This window comes from Varroa destructor, unplaced genomic scaffold (assembly GCF_002443255.2).
Source record: "Varroa destructor unplaced genomic scaffold, Vdes_3.0 BEIS01000005.1, whole genome shotgun sequence".
In the NCBI taxonomy this organism is placed as follows: Eukaryota; Metazoa; Arthropoda; class Arachnida; order Mesostigmata; family Varroidae; genus Varroa; species Varroa destructor.
In genome coordinates this window covers 24714668-24729953 of record NW_019211458.1, presented here as the reverse complement: position 1 = coordinate 24729953, position 15286 = coordinate 24714668, and the positions used below count along the sequence as shown (strand labels likewise).

The 15286-nt window shown below is 40.6% G+C and overlaps 1 protein-coding gene across 6 annotated transcripts in view; it reads left to right on the top strand.

Moving 5' to 3' along the window:
- Positions 1 to 15286, top strand: part of LOC111251887 (atrial natriuretic peptide receptor 1-like) — a 149357-nt gene that overhangs the window by 96727 nt on the left and 37344 nt on the right. The window contains exon 1 of one of the 6 annotated variants that reach the window (XM_022808980.2): positions 11642 to 11817. The exons of 4 other annotated variants lie outside the window; for them this stretch is intronic. The gene's annotated coding sequence lies outside the window, so the exon portion shown is untranslated. One more of the 6 variants, XM_022808981.2, reaches the window with a different exon arrangement.

Here is a 15286-nt window from a genome sequence, read left to right as displayed (position 1 = left end):
TAAAATAAAAAATGGAAATATGCTGATTTTATTGCGCAGTAAGCGTTTATTCTGATTTTATGTATTCCCGCACTATTCATCATTCCACGCTAAACTGGAACAATTGATAACAGCTTTTTTTGGTATAGTCCAAAAACGAATATGTATGATAAACGAAAAAGAAAGACATCGTCGTCCGATATAATTGACACGAAAGGGTTGTTAACACTAAAAAAGCAGAGATGTGACGCGCAGGAACTTGTGCAGTTAAAGTACCCAAGGTAACAAACGGCAAACTTTTACAGCAGGAATTTCAGATAACACTAACAGTTTATGAAATTCACAACTTCCTCTGTTGGCCTTTAGGTTAACTTTAGTGGGCAATGAATTTATCGTTATAATGGTGCTTCCCTGAGAGAGAGAAGAGTGAACTTCTTTGCTCTCCCGTCTTCTTTGTGATTTATAATCATCATCCTTCTTACCATTTTACCAACACAGAGTGAAACCTTTATGTGCAAGCGGATACTCTGGTACAGCCAAAATGTAGCTATTCCACTAGAAGTCGCTGGTGATTAATGTAAAAGATAGCGGAAAAATGAGCTTGCTTTGCTTGTGACTGTCGGACAGATATCAACCCCCCGCCATGGTAATCGAGAGACTGGCGGTGCCATCCGTCAGGAAAAAAGGCGAGCTTATATTACCTAGGGTTATCGGTTGTACGGTTCTGCAAACGGGGCTCTCTGAATAAACCTTTTTCTCTCATTCATTGCCCACTAATTTAGTCTTGCTAACCGTTTAATTGATCGTAGTTATGATCGTAGTAGAACAAGATTTTACACCGAATTAATTTTCTATGAAACATTCTATTTAGGCGTTAGTGAAAATGATGAGCGTTAAGATAAAACACATAGATTTTGTCTCCGCTCACTCTACCGGTTGCATCTGCCATCGACAACAGTCGTTACGTCTTAATTTGACGGGATAAGATCTCTTCACGAGCTGAAGTGAAATAGAAAGAAACAATTTAATTATCTCGATGTGATTTTGAGCTGACTCTCACCGATCCTCATACGTGCAGACGTATCGTTAAAATTGTATTTAGAATAAAAATAAACATACGGCCAGTATATATATAGTGTGTTGTGTATCCGTTCACTGAAGTCAGTAATTTCTGGATTTGAATCTTGAAGTGGACATTAGTGTTTCCTGCTAAAACTATCTAGGGCAATGCGAGTGGAAGCAAAGGCAAGGTCGATGCTAGAGAACAACAAGTATTTCTTTATTGTAAAAAGTATGTACCGAACACTAAGACCGCGCTGCCTTCTGCCCTTGTCGAAAAGGGGCAGCCGAGTTCTCATTCATTCTAGAATCATGCCTCTCCGGATACAATCGGTTATTTTTGACCTCGCAAGTCGGGTCAGGGGTCTTCTGTCATGAGGAACCACGCTACCTTGAAGACCCTATTTAATACAGAAGCGGCGACTTCGTGGATTGGCTCGATGAGAAGCTTGGCCGTCCAAACCATAGCTTCACCACAATGTAGTGGATTTAGACACGTCATTGAATAGGGGACTTCTAGCGAGAGTGCTCTATCATCAGCTGTTTAGTTCTACTGTAAAACAAGCCGAAATGGAGGGTTACAGCCCCTGCAAACGCCTAGTACAGCATGTATACGTAGCGTACAGATGCTAGTAAAATAATAGTGATTGCTATAATGTTACCAGTAAAATATCAATTAAAAGAAAGACACGACGGTTGTTAAAGCGGTCAAAGCGAAACTTGCATACTGAAGCAGCAAGAATCACGACGAGTGAAGATTCGAAGAACATACGATAATATGAATTTGGCTATCAGGTTGCCTTACTTTCAACGTCGATGCAACGGATACCAACGTGAATAGAAAAATATAGCGCTTCGTTCGTAATCTGGAGCGCGAGGTAAACACAATCACACATTTAACTCAACAACTTCTAAATAATGATGCTGTCTAAAAGATTTCTTTGTTGGCCTGCGGCATTGCGGACAGGGTCACGCGAGGAGTGGCTGCAAGGTATAGCAATAAAATAAGATACCGTGGTTAGCACAAAACAAGGGTACCTTTGTAACTCTGTATCTGTGAAATATTGTTTAAATAAAAACAGCCCCAACGAACGTTTTGAAGCCAGTAACAGAAACATAAACCAACCTCTATTAGTCGTCGGCGCCGCAATAGTGCGGTTCGTCCACGCTTATTTAGCCATCGGCAATCATGCAGTGAGTGTTTTTCGCACTGGATTCAAATGCCCGCTAAACATGGAAAGCCTTCACAAGTGTGGCAGCAGGTACTATCGCCATTTTCTGGCAATCACATGGCGCTGGATTAGCCTCGAAAAATAACTATCTGAGTAGTTTCTGCTGTTCGACATCTATTTCACATGCTGAAGTGTCTTTCCTTTAAATAGCAACGATGTACTGCGAGGTTTCTTAGCTGATTTAGCGGGTCGTTATGTTGTATTCGTTCTGTGTTTTTTTTGTTAGTAATTTTTTTTTTATCAATCCATTACGAGTCTAAGTCTGTTTGGATCACGGTTAGGAAATTAGGAAATGTATTACTTTGGCTCGGCTGGACATCATTTTTGTATAATGTAAACAATTTGTAGTTTTGCTTAGAAATGGAACAAAGTTCCCTTGATGCTGTGTCGAGAACGCAAGCTAGAGGATTCTATTTTTCGATATAATAATACGGACACAATTCACAGACGTTCATTAATGGGCAACTAGTCATCGTTGTGATCAAAAATGACGCTTCATAATTGAAAAAATACACATTTTGACATTCTCTAATAAAGAGGTATCTTTAAAAGATCATAAAATCTATTGCCAAACTAGTACGAAGGAGTTAAACATCACAAGACGCCGTGACTTTTCTATCTATGGGTTGCGGAATGGGTCGACTTCAAAGAGCACCTTCAAATGTTTGTGTTACAAGCGACGTGCCAAGTAATAGATTGTACGTGTTAATGTAACCTATTAGAAAAGACGAGCCTCGTTCAACCTTGCATGACCCAAAAAGGGGATATTGTAAATTTCAAAAAAGCAACAAGCTGAAAGGCTTAAAAAAGGCGGAGACCTCATTGAATATTCTTCAGTATTATATATGAATTCTCTACTAATAATGGGAGATTAACTATATCTAGAGCTTTTTTGGTAGAATTTAAGAAATTATTTTAACAGCTTCGACTTGTTAGTAAGCATCCCGCTTAGTCTTTACCGAAGCAATAGATGGGTCCAGAATATCTTAGGATTTTTGGAAATAGTTTGATAGTATATCCTTGTTGCTGTTGCACGGAGAGCATTGATGCACGTATGAAACGGGCCGACTGTAATAAGAAATCTCGTAGCCAACAAGCATGCTTACATAGGGGAAAATAAAACGAACAGGTCATGGAAAGCCCACGTAATGATGAGAACGCGTGCTACTATTTACGAGAAGTCACATTAACACGGAACATGGAATTGAATGTATCAAGCGGATAATGGAAATCAATACTTCGGCCGTGCCAATGGTTTCAAATATACTTCGAAAAATCTACAAACGCTGAAAGGCAGTGGTGCACCACAGATCACCGTCGGGTAATTTCATTGACATCTATGTAAACTTTTGAGTGGAGATCAGCACTTGAAAATTGTCGAGCAGCTGATACTCTACCTAGAATAAACAAGATTGTCAATAGTTAGGTTGACCTCTCGCAAGCACGTGGGCAGCAAGTAGTGCTGGAAATAGATCGAGAAGTCCCGGCTATACCCCTATGGTACTCGTACGAAAATACCGAATATTATATTAAGTTATTTAATTACGCAGCATTTTAATGGTACATGAAACATTGATACTCGTTTTCCTTTAGACGACTTCTAGTCAAAGGAAATAAATTTACGCAAATTACATATCACTGACCTTTCCTTTAGCACTTGCCCTGACGCTGCACGTACCGTTTTAATGTAAACCGTTTAAGCTGTGAAGTCATGTAGTGATACATCATGGTTATGGTCAGGTTATGGTCAACTTTGAAATTACGCCATTTCTATGTTACTCTATGCAGTAGCATGGCTCGTCTAATTCAACGCGTTTACTATCAGCTCGCATTAAATGCACAACCGCATTGTAGAACGCGACGCCTGATGTTGTCATGAGTTCCGATACTTCAGTAACTTCGCGAACCCTACCGAAGACTCCTGTGTACAGCAAGGCTGACGTTGGTGTAGACACGACGCAAAAGGCGAATACAGTTTAATGAAAATGGCTTTCCTTACTTTGAAACGTAGGAGTTGCTATTTTCTATCGCTGATTCTTGTTTATCAGGGAGGAAGCATATTTTCGAAATTGTTCAAGCGTCAGGGACATGTATAATAATACAATTATTTACCTAAACTTCAGTATTATTCGTACAAGCTTATGGAAGCGCGTTAAACGACATCTAGATCCCAATTTAAGTTGCAGAAAAGCTTACGTGCCTTAGAGCCTTCAAGGGAAGCGAGCTGGTGAAGATGTTGTGTTTCTTCCCATATAGGAAGACAAGGCTTGAAGGCTAACAATCAGCTGGGTTGCTAAAAGCCAACGATAACAATACCTATCACGATATCTACATCGTGTGTACATTCAGTACTAGAATAATTCTAGTCTGAACAGTATCACCCTAAATACTTTCATGGCTTATAGCGAAGTTCTATCGCTATGCGATCGTATCTTTGTGTAACTTTCCCATTGCTAACACACTTGTAGGCAATAATAATAATAATCAATATGCATTTCAAAGAGAAAAAATGTCGTTCTGTGACTACAGTTAAGGCCTTCGATGGAGTCAACCATAACCTGTTACTTACCAACTTTCGCTAATTAACTTCCCTACATAAAGCTAGGTAGGGAGCTTTTTGATACGCAGGACAGTTTAGTAGACATCGCAATGACGCCTTCTTTCCAACATCCCGCAAAGGTTTTGGCCCATCTGTATTCTCGGTGTGTATCATGAGAACTGTTCCATAAGGCATAGGATACAAACTTTGACGATCTGAGACATGCGGTCATGTAAATGCACCTGGAGACAACATACGTCATCAACGGAAAATCAAAATCGAGCATGTGTAGAAAATGTAGTACTTCTCAATATAGTCTATTCCAGTAAAAATATCGTTAAATCTCACACGTTTTATCCACTTCACTCGTTTAAGCCGAGCGTGATTTCGAAATAGTCTTCCACTTAACTTACAACTGTAATGTAAGTAAAAGCTACAATTACTTACATCACAAATACAACTATCTAAGTTTCCTTATTGGATATAGAATGAAAAATACAGAATTTTATCCTGCCACTTCTCTATGTATCGAGTTTTACATTCGGTATCGCTATTAGATATCCCATCAGAGAGACGGCTGGCTAGATGTATATTACCACATACAAAAAACTCGTTTCGCTTTACTGTTGTTATTCAAATGCGTCAGCTTCTGCTAAAAAAGTTCAACAGGGATTTTCGAGCAGAACTAGACAGCGCCGTGGCAACATTAGATTTGGAAAAAAAAATACACAAACAAGCGGTTAGATGTTTTCTAGAAGGTGGAACGGGTAAAGCGCGACAGGTGCATAGATGTCCCATAGCTGGTAAACGGTAGCTAAATAGGAAAACGGAAATGAGCCTTTCCGTTAATGGATCCTTTCGAATGGACCATCAGAAAGTGGTAGGTCTGTCATAGGAAAGGTAGTCTCGGATCTGGTTCTCAAAAGGGACGTTCATGTCGCGCCATCTAGGGAACAGAATAGGTCAGCGATGAGTTGGATACGGTTGCCCTTGTGATGAATACGTTTTATGCAAAGTGGCATATTTGTTTTGCTAACTTGCGACGAAATGCTGAATTACACGATAGTCCTTTTTGGGGAAGAACTCCTACACACGCTTATTATTTTGTTCTCTAACGACGGTGTAGTCATGGCAGGTTTTTTGTTAATAATAAGCACGCATATTTCCTCTGGACTACCCGATACGCCCTTATATCTGTCTTTGACTTAATTTACAAAATGAGAAAAAAACAATCGCTTGCTTTGTTTTTATCCACTTTAAGTGTTTTCGTTGCAATGAAGATTCCACAGCAGCCCGTTCTTCCGCTTAAGATCCTTCTTCAACCTTCCAATTGTCATCTTGCCCCCATTGCTGCCTCAGTAACGAACTGCTGAAGGCTTCCGTTGACGCTCGGCACTAAAGGACATCTTTGGTTCTAAACTAAACTTATTATTCTCTAATCACACTCAATCGGAGACATAGCGTAAATATTTATCAAGTCCATTTGCGAATGGTGCGTAGTTTAGAAGATATGCAAGTTGTTCTGCGCGATCACATAGATATAGCTACAGACAAAGTAATGTGGATTTTTGTTAAAATAAGCCATGGGCAGCATTAGTAAAATACGTCGAACGGTCAATGCGACATTTTTTTTCTAAGACACAACCTGACCGGTCCTAATACTGCCACGATTTCTGCCGATAAATTCAAAATATATTATTCTGTAAAAGGCTGTCGAGTGAAGTTGACCTCATACAGCTATAGCTGAGTCACATGTACACCTCACCGAATTTTATGTGATTCAAACAACATTGATAGACAAAATGCTGCCTATTTATTATTCATGTTAATTACGGCACCGTAATAAAAACACAAATCTATCTGTTGAACTTAAAAATGTCTTCTTGTTCTATCGACGACAAGAACATCATAATCCCAAATGGGTTATTAGCTCAACAATCTGTTTTTTCTTTTAGCAAGCCAATGTTATGTTTATAGCTTGAGTTCAGCTAAATGGGAAAATTGCAGGTGTTTTTTTCCAAGGCTGGAATTTAGATCACCATAGCGTTTCTATGTAGCACGCTAGCCAGTTTTTTTTTTGTAAACCGCACTTATTTTTAACGATGACCAGTATATGTTTTGCTACGTCTTAAATGATTCTGTTTATCATTCAATATCGACAACAGCTAAATAAGTAAATCCAGATGAATTTTTTTTTCAGAATGCTAGGCATCCAGCTGTTATTTGGCTGTTATGACATTTTCAAGGGCTATCCAAAGTGTCTGTAACTAAGGGATACGCGAAACAAGATAAATGTCAAGCCGATATACGTTCATGAGAAGTTTTTTTGCCTGTTGTTTATTTGTTGATAAAAGAAGCAGACTAGTGATGCACCAAGTACTAGTATATGTAAGCTGAAATAGAGGCATTTATCAATTTCTTAGAGGCCTGGAAAGCAGTGTATATACTAGCAATATAATTATACATAATAATGTAAAATTTGATGATCTGCCATAGAGACTATCAGTTTTATTTTCGGGCACAGCATCGTTCTTTAAGATCATTTAAGCTACTTCGCGAAGTAAGGTAAACAATATACTTATTTAGTGCAGATACATTTTAGGAGCCCCTTTCGAAGAGTGTTCATCCATCTAGTTTTCGAGTGCTATGCAGCTAACCCCACATCAATAGCTTTTCAAACTATTGAAGTATTTGCCTCCAAAAAGAGAGGTACTTTATACTTCGTACGTTTATTACGGATACTTTCCCAAACGAAATCATATCTGTGGAACTTTCAACACTTTGAAACACTAGATAAAACAGAGGGTCAGTTTACTCAGTCAGTCTTCAGTACGAGACTATCAAGTGGAAAAATGTTCAGCCGATAAAAACAGGCCTACGTTACACCATAGCCCTGCACCGGCTTAGCATAACTATAGTATAGCGACCTGCTACCTAATGTTATTTTACGATATAATAAACTAATGAACTTGCTCTGAGGCGTTCTAGTAACGAGTGACACAAACAAGCACGCACGGATAACGATATACTGAAAGATCTTTACGAAGATGACCTTACACGGCATACATGGGGTCATTAGTTAGCAAAATGACTTCCACCCATTCGCTGAACCGTGTTATTCAAATATAACGTGACGTAATTCTATGTAATCAGCCATCTCAAAGCAGACTGACCGGTCCACTGATCACTGCCTTCAGCGTGTATCGAACATCCTGCTGTGTAGTTGTTACTTTCTCGAAAAATTTTTTGAGTTTCGGAGCAGAGCAGACGTTAGGGGGTTCAGCTCTGCAGTAGCTCTGGTAAAGCTTATACACGCCCCAAACATCTAACCGCCGCCTGCCTTTGTATCGTTTAACATTAGCCCTAATTCTGGTTACTTTACGGTGCTTCTTATCATGGCTAGCGATACTAGAGGGAGGGCTTTTGAAATTATATTAAATAAATGTATGTGGGCTGGCGAAATTTGAGTGACCTGTTTATTTTCTTTCCAAATACCCACTCGTATGAGTGGGTATTTGGAAAGAAGGGAGCTCGTATCAGTCACGTAACGCCTGCTATTTGCTAAGGTAACCATATGGTCTGTTGTGCATTGTCTGGCACCAGATTGGCCTGTCGTGATGGTTTTAACATTGGAACGTCCATATACATATATATGTAAATATTTTTATTGGCTGTTATAGACATTTAAGGTAAGCTAAAGATGTAACCCAGTTCTAATGGGAGTTTTGCACAGTTCATTGGAGCCTTATAAAGCACCCACAAGATCGGCGATAAATTGTCCTTCATGGTCAATTAGCTCATTGAACGTTAACGCCTTTAAAAGTGTTCAGGAAAATCAGCGATTTCACAGGATGCCAGACAGCGTTGGGATATCCTCAGATGTTTCAAAGAATTTCTTTATTAAGGAGCATCAATTAAACGCCCCGACTATAGCTGAGGTCTATTTAGATGACTGAAATGTCACTTAACGATATATATCGCTCAGTGTTGGCGCTACATGTTGGATCGAGTGAAGCGGTTCAGTAAGTGTAATATCTAAAAACAAAAGAGAGTTAAATATATCTTCTGCAGCAAAATCGTATCTATTTTAAAATAATTCGTAAAGTGCATATACTAGAAGTGGAACGGCCCCCAGTGGCAGTTTGCAGAAACGCGCAACGAGTAGTCGAAGTAGTAATCCATTTAGCGTGTGGATCAGATATCTGATTTAATGCACCTAAAATATCCGATTAAATCTGACTACTTTGTGCGACCGTCAGGTAATTACCGATGCTCCGTCGGGCGGCGCTAAGTTTGGCTTTTCGGTTCCAGTTACTAGAACCAAATCATATAACATAATCCATTAATTATCCTAAGTCAGCAAACATTAATTATCATATGAATATTAATTATAATAAAAATAACGTCTCATTTCTTAATAAATGGGGGCGAATTTCGAGTTTGTCATCATCATCATCATCGTTTGCATTATGTGTAGCTTTATTGGTAGCTAGAAATAACAACTGCCCAACATTTGTCAAAAAGAGACCATAGAATACAAGTAGAAGCGTGATGCGTTAATCATTTCTTTGTTTCTGAGAAACCTGTCCTTCTACAGGCCAATGAAATCAACAATGATTCTATTGTCGCTCAATATGTCGCTGTCCTTTTTGATAGGACTTTTCGAGCAACAATGTCTGAATAGGGCACTTTTACGTATGTTTACGGAGGAATAGCATGTTCGTGGATGTCGTTACCGCGAGTGTCATAAGAGCAACACATCCTGTCACTTGAACGGCCCAGCCATCCAGCGTTTGTCAATCACGCTAGCATCTTCTTCATCTTTTTTTTATAGCTGGCATCTTCATCATTGGGTAACATGAAATAACAGAAATGGAAAATATGCTAATGGCCGGGGTTCGCTGCTAGCATTCGAGATAGAACATACGGTATCGCAGTAGCGGCTATAGGTTCGGCGGCATAAAGCTGTCGGAATAGGCGCTTAGCAGTCAACAGCTCAAAAAAATTCGAGACGACAATAAATGTTCCGGCACTACTTCTGTTGTTATTGCTCCGAACGTCTACAGCCATATTCCATGGCCTGTTGAGCTATGTCTCTGATGCGCTTCATTATGTCAGCTTAGGTTAGGTGGTGGATCTTACGAAAAGTCCGAATATGAATATATATATATATATGTATATATAGAATATGAAATATACATATATCAATTGAAGGATGTAGCTATTTCGGTTAATTGTTAGCGTGTGATAGTTTGAAAGAGACATTACGTATGTACCTTATACGTTGTTAGGCTGCGGGTTTTTCTACCTGCGTCAACGGTACCGTAACAATGAACACGGTCATCATAACAAGTCCATGTAAAAGAAGTGTACATAAAGTGGTGGGCAGCATTCACAGGAGGAATGAAGAGAAAACCGAGCAAATATTGATTCAATATATCGTACGAATACTGCAATGAGCGCTAACGCAATGCACCCATTTCGACGGTAAACTACTCTATAACAAATAAATTTGCTCAAAATTATCCTCTTTGATTGATATATCCCATTCGAAAATTTCGTTGTGAGCAACGTGTCTCATCCAGATATTGTGTGAGAATTTCTGTCACCATTAAGGCCCAACGTAAGGCCTGCGTCGTCTCACGGCGTCAGGCAGTACCAGCATAATAAGATAAACTTCCACTCCCGAACTGTCGAAGTTCAGGGGACTGGATTGAATGTAGGAGTGAAATTATCGATGTGCGTACAGGAAATGCAGAAGGCTGCGCTGACTAGCCACGATCAATTAGCCGGACAGGCAAACCTTCAGTTCATCTGCATTGGACCAAAAGTGCCGATTCCATTAGAGCGCACGCTTGGCAGAAAAGACTTATAGGGCTTGGATACTTACGTTAGTTAAGATGCATTTTCTACCGCTAACTCGTCCATATCTGAACGTCCTGGATGCTGTTTAAGAAAAATCGTCCTGTCCTGCGTCGCCTTTGGCCGCCTCGCACATCAACAACTATGGTACAGTTTATCGACGTTCCTCCTTATCCACGACGTAATTAACTGTGATTCCGTTAAGAACAGTATTACCATCTACGGGTGCAGATACACATGCAGGCCGCGTCTCACATAGCAATACGGTTAGCAAACGAAGGCACACTCCACAATAGTATACGAGTCGTCAATCGATTGGCCACACATTGCGACGCGAATCTATCAGACTGTTGCACTTCATTGTGTGGTAATCTTCTTGAACGGTCGGTCTTTTAGCGACGCGCCCCGATCCGCGACTTCAGGCGGCATATAAGCCGTTGCTTACTGTCTTACACAAAACTCTTACTTTTCACAGCGATGATAACAGTAAAACAGCGTCAATGAACAAAACGCGAGCGAAAGAGCAGCGCGTTTCACTTTCTTCGCGATTCTTCAGAACGTCATTCAGCGCACGCGATTGTCCGACGGCCCGTTAAGAAAATCAAATATCTGTTTAATTCAGTGTCAATACCAGTGCGGCTGTAATCGCCATTGCAAACATTAACAGATCCTCTCTGTGAAGGGAACGCTGGCTATAACGGCAAGACACGTGTTGGAGTCCAATTATATTTGCGGCTGTTTTTCGTTCATTTGCCCCGCGTGCCAATAATGTTGTACAGCTATGCCTGAGAACCCGTGGTTGAACAGTGGCGCATGTTGGGCCATTGGCAGTCGCTAGTGGGGCCATGAACGACGAAGGATTCGGTCTGTCGAAAGGAGCGTTTCCTTCGCCCATTTGAAGAGACAGCTGCGCCTTTGCTACCGCTACCACAGAGAAGCCCTGCTAGTTATTCGCAGTTCCCACTACTGCCGACGGGCCGACAGACCGTACCCGCAGCAGTTCTACCGTAGCGCATCAACATGGCTCGATGTAGTGTATATAAGATTTAGCGCGGAAACGGGCTGTACAGAGTCAGCTTGGCATGGTTCATTTCGAGTGAAGGAAACAAGAAGCTGGCGATGATACGGTACCGCTAACTGTTCTAGGTGCATGATCTAGCTACGAACTTCCGGTTAGGTTGATTCGGAAGTGCTACACAGAAGATACAGCCGTTGAATAGAGCAGTAGATGTGGCATAATTTCAGATGGATCGTCCTTCGATGCGAGCGCAAGTCGAACTGATTCAGGCAGGATTGACATGTTGATGTTCGAGCTGCAGACGGCAGATGTATGTCGTTGCTGCTTATGGTACCGATTCGCTAGTTGAGAAAGTTTAAAGGGCAGTCAATGCAGCTATTTGTTGGAGATCCGCTTCGAATGAAGACACATATTCGTCTAAATGTGACGGTTGGCGGACCGCGAGTATATCTTAATAGTCAATTAATCGACATGGTCTATATATAGAAGATTTAGAATTTGTCAGATTTGAACTGATGTTTGTTAGCATCGTGACACCGTTTCAATAGCCAGACACTCTAGATGAGCCCTCTTCACTCGACCGAATCCTATTTGGTGTTGTTAATTAAAACAAATCCGTTTTGTGCACAGTGGCCACACAACTAGATCATTTTTTACGATGTAAAAATCAATGCAGTACTGCTTTAGCTATTGCTACAGCCGCCATCGCTTCAGATAGCTAAATTTATTCAGTTGCAAAAACACTTTACTATGTCTAGATCCCGTGTCGAATCTTACAACTGTCTAATTTCTGCAGTGAAATACGCTGCCACTGCACCGTCGCCTGAATGCCTCTATAGAACTATTGTGATAACCCAATAATAACGGTGATATGAAAAAAATGACAGATCAATCATTGATCAAGTCTCGAACCGCGACCGTGTCTACTCATTCGCTGTCATGCTATTTGTGCGTGTCTCCCATGCTCGGTTTATCTTTAAGCGAACGAAATTCCAGTAACTGACTAAGACTATCAGGGTCGAAATATAGCATATTTTCTACGAATTTACTGCATAAAGTCAGATCTGTTATGAATAGGCAGTTTCCAAGTTAAGGCAAGCAAGTCTACAACCGTTCACCGTTAGATGTTCTGCCGCGTACCTCGAGTTCGGTCGCCTGTTTCTAGCGCTGGCCTGGATTAAGTTCACGCGGTCAATAACCGACGCCGAACACCGAGTGGAGTTCGACAAAAAAATCCTGTTAGAGCAGTTCGTGCGGGAAAAAAAAAACTGCGTAATAAGACTGCATAGCGTTTTTGTTTTTTGCCTAGAAATAATTCCATGCGAAAATTAATTATGTTGCTTTGTTCATCGTCAGCTGTCGTACAATGTATGTCATTTGTGGCTCTTGAGCTAGAGCTTCTGGCTTTCTGGCCTGCGGAACTTACAGTAACTTTATGCGTTATATACCTATGTACGTCCGTCGAGGCCCGTTACTTGGCCCTATAGCAACTTTACACTATGCGAAAAAGCAGGTAAACCTTAATAACAAACAAGTAAGTTGAACTGTAATGAAACGTAAACGTAAACGTAAAGGCGGGGAACTGCTACAACCGGTTTTGCCTGTCTATGGCAATAAGTTTCCTGCGACGGCAGACGTTTGGTGCTGCAAATCGCTTCATATGACCGATTTTCGTGGCAATGGCTAATGTTTTTAAGCGCGTCATGCTATATATTCTGACTAGTTTACTTATTAAGAGGCATATACGACGGAATTCACATAGAGCGCAAAGAATCATGTAATGATACGTAAGTTCGAACGGAAATGTAAGTAGCCTTTCGTGGCTAACTTGGAAAGCACGTAATTCTTCTATTGGTTCGAACGTGTGGGGAAAGTTTCGGAGAGATTCATTATGAATTTTAACAAGGACATACGACAGCGTAACAACACAGGAAAAATCCTTTATTACTCCGAGTTAGAGTTACCAAGACGCCGACGTTGTGTTTTTACGGTACCTGGCTTGTACGCTTAATCAACGAACAGGTGCGTCGATAATATAACCATATGTATTGCTGATAATTCGTTGAGTGGAGAATGACCATGTTTTAACTGAAAATATCCGCACTCTCATTCGTTGGGCTTGACGCCAAACCATCCCGAAGCTTTATAACGTCTGCTTAAGTGTATAGAACATATGAAGAATTACTATTTGCTCTAATGCAAGCTAAGCTACAAGCCCCTATTAATAGCAGGTTATGGAGATTAGAATTAATCGGTCGAAGTCGTTGCGTCACTTTGTCGATATTAATGAGAAATAAAACATTCTTGTCATGCATCAGTGTACAAATAATGAGTTCTATCTGCTGGTGGCCGTCCCTCTTACTTTTCTCAAGCCAATCATAACGGTGGATATAGGTCTTCAACCCTCGTTGCACGTCGGTTCAGTTTCCACATCTAATTCCGTGCAAATAGCCCGCCTTAGAATTTGAACAAAATGGATCCTAGTCTGTGAAGCTGTGTATCGAGATAGTTTGGGAAGGTGCCCTGTGTGATCTATGGAGCTGCACCGCAACATCTGGAAGGAAATACAAAATGAGCATGACACTAGAGTATTTTAAACCAAGAACCAGAGTCAGCGCACGGGACCTCAAGTAATGGTCAGGACTGTCTGACCTTTCGGAGTCATACGATGACGCCATTTCGTATTCACATTGAGGGTTGAGAGGCTGAGGTTCGTTTACTGGATACAACAAAAATATTTATGCGTTATCGCCGTACCAATTGTCTTACACGACCCGCTGGCTTTCTAGATTTGTTTACTTTTCTGGATACCGCTTGCCGAACGTTCAAAAGAATGGGTGATGGCTTTGTGGGCTCGTAATCCACGCCGGCCGGGCGGCCGGCTGAAGCCTACCACTGTACCATTTTTAGTTACTCCTAAATAGCTTTCATTTGATTGCAATCCATCAACATTACTTAGCAGCAGGAAGTGAAATTGGGCAGAGCTCGACAAGCTGTGTTCCCGAAATTCGAAAACGTCTCTGTGGTGTTTACCTGTTGTAAAAAGGGAGCGCAGTTTTTCAGTATTGATGAAACGCGAATGAATAAGAACGCGTTGGATAATAAAGTCTGAAGACTAGGCCTATTAGGCCGTTTGTTTAGTTATTTAATCACCCCTATTGTGGCTTTGTCGATCAAAGGCTTAAGCTGCCGCTAATATCTATTTAGCGTGCATATAATAGCGTACCCCATAGAGAAGCAATACTGGAAACTAATATTGTACATATGTTTGTTTGATTGGGTCACTTAGTCGTCAGAGCTTTTTTTTAATAGTTTGGTTTTTAATGTTTCTTTGTATATATATATTATGACAACTGGATCTCATCAATCCATTGAACTTAACGTCTGAAAGCAATTTACAATTACCTACACGGCATGTTTTATTTATGGTAGCAAAACTTTGTGCTCGGTGCAGAATAAGGCATTTAGTTGCAGTGCTGAAGTAAAATCGGTTTTTCGTTGTTTTCTATCTAAAAAAACGAGTTTTCTACCTATCGGCAACTAGGAAACGCTGAAAAAGATGTCTTAGGCGGGTTAGCCGCTTAGAGAGATGGCAGA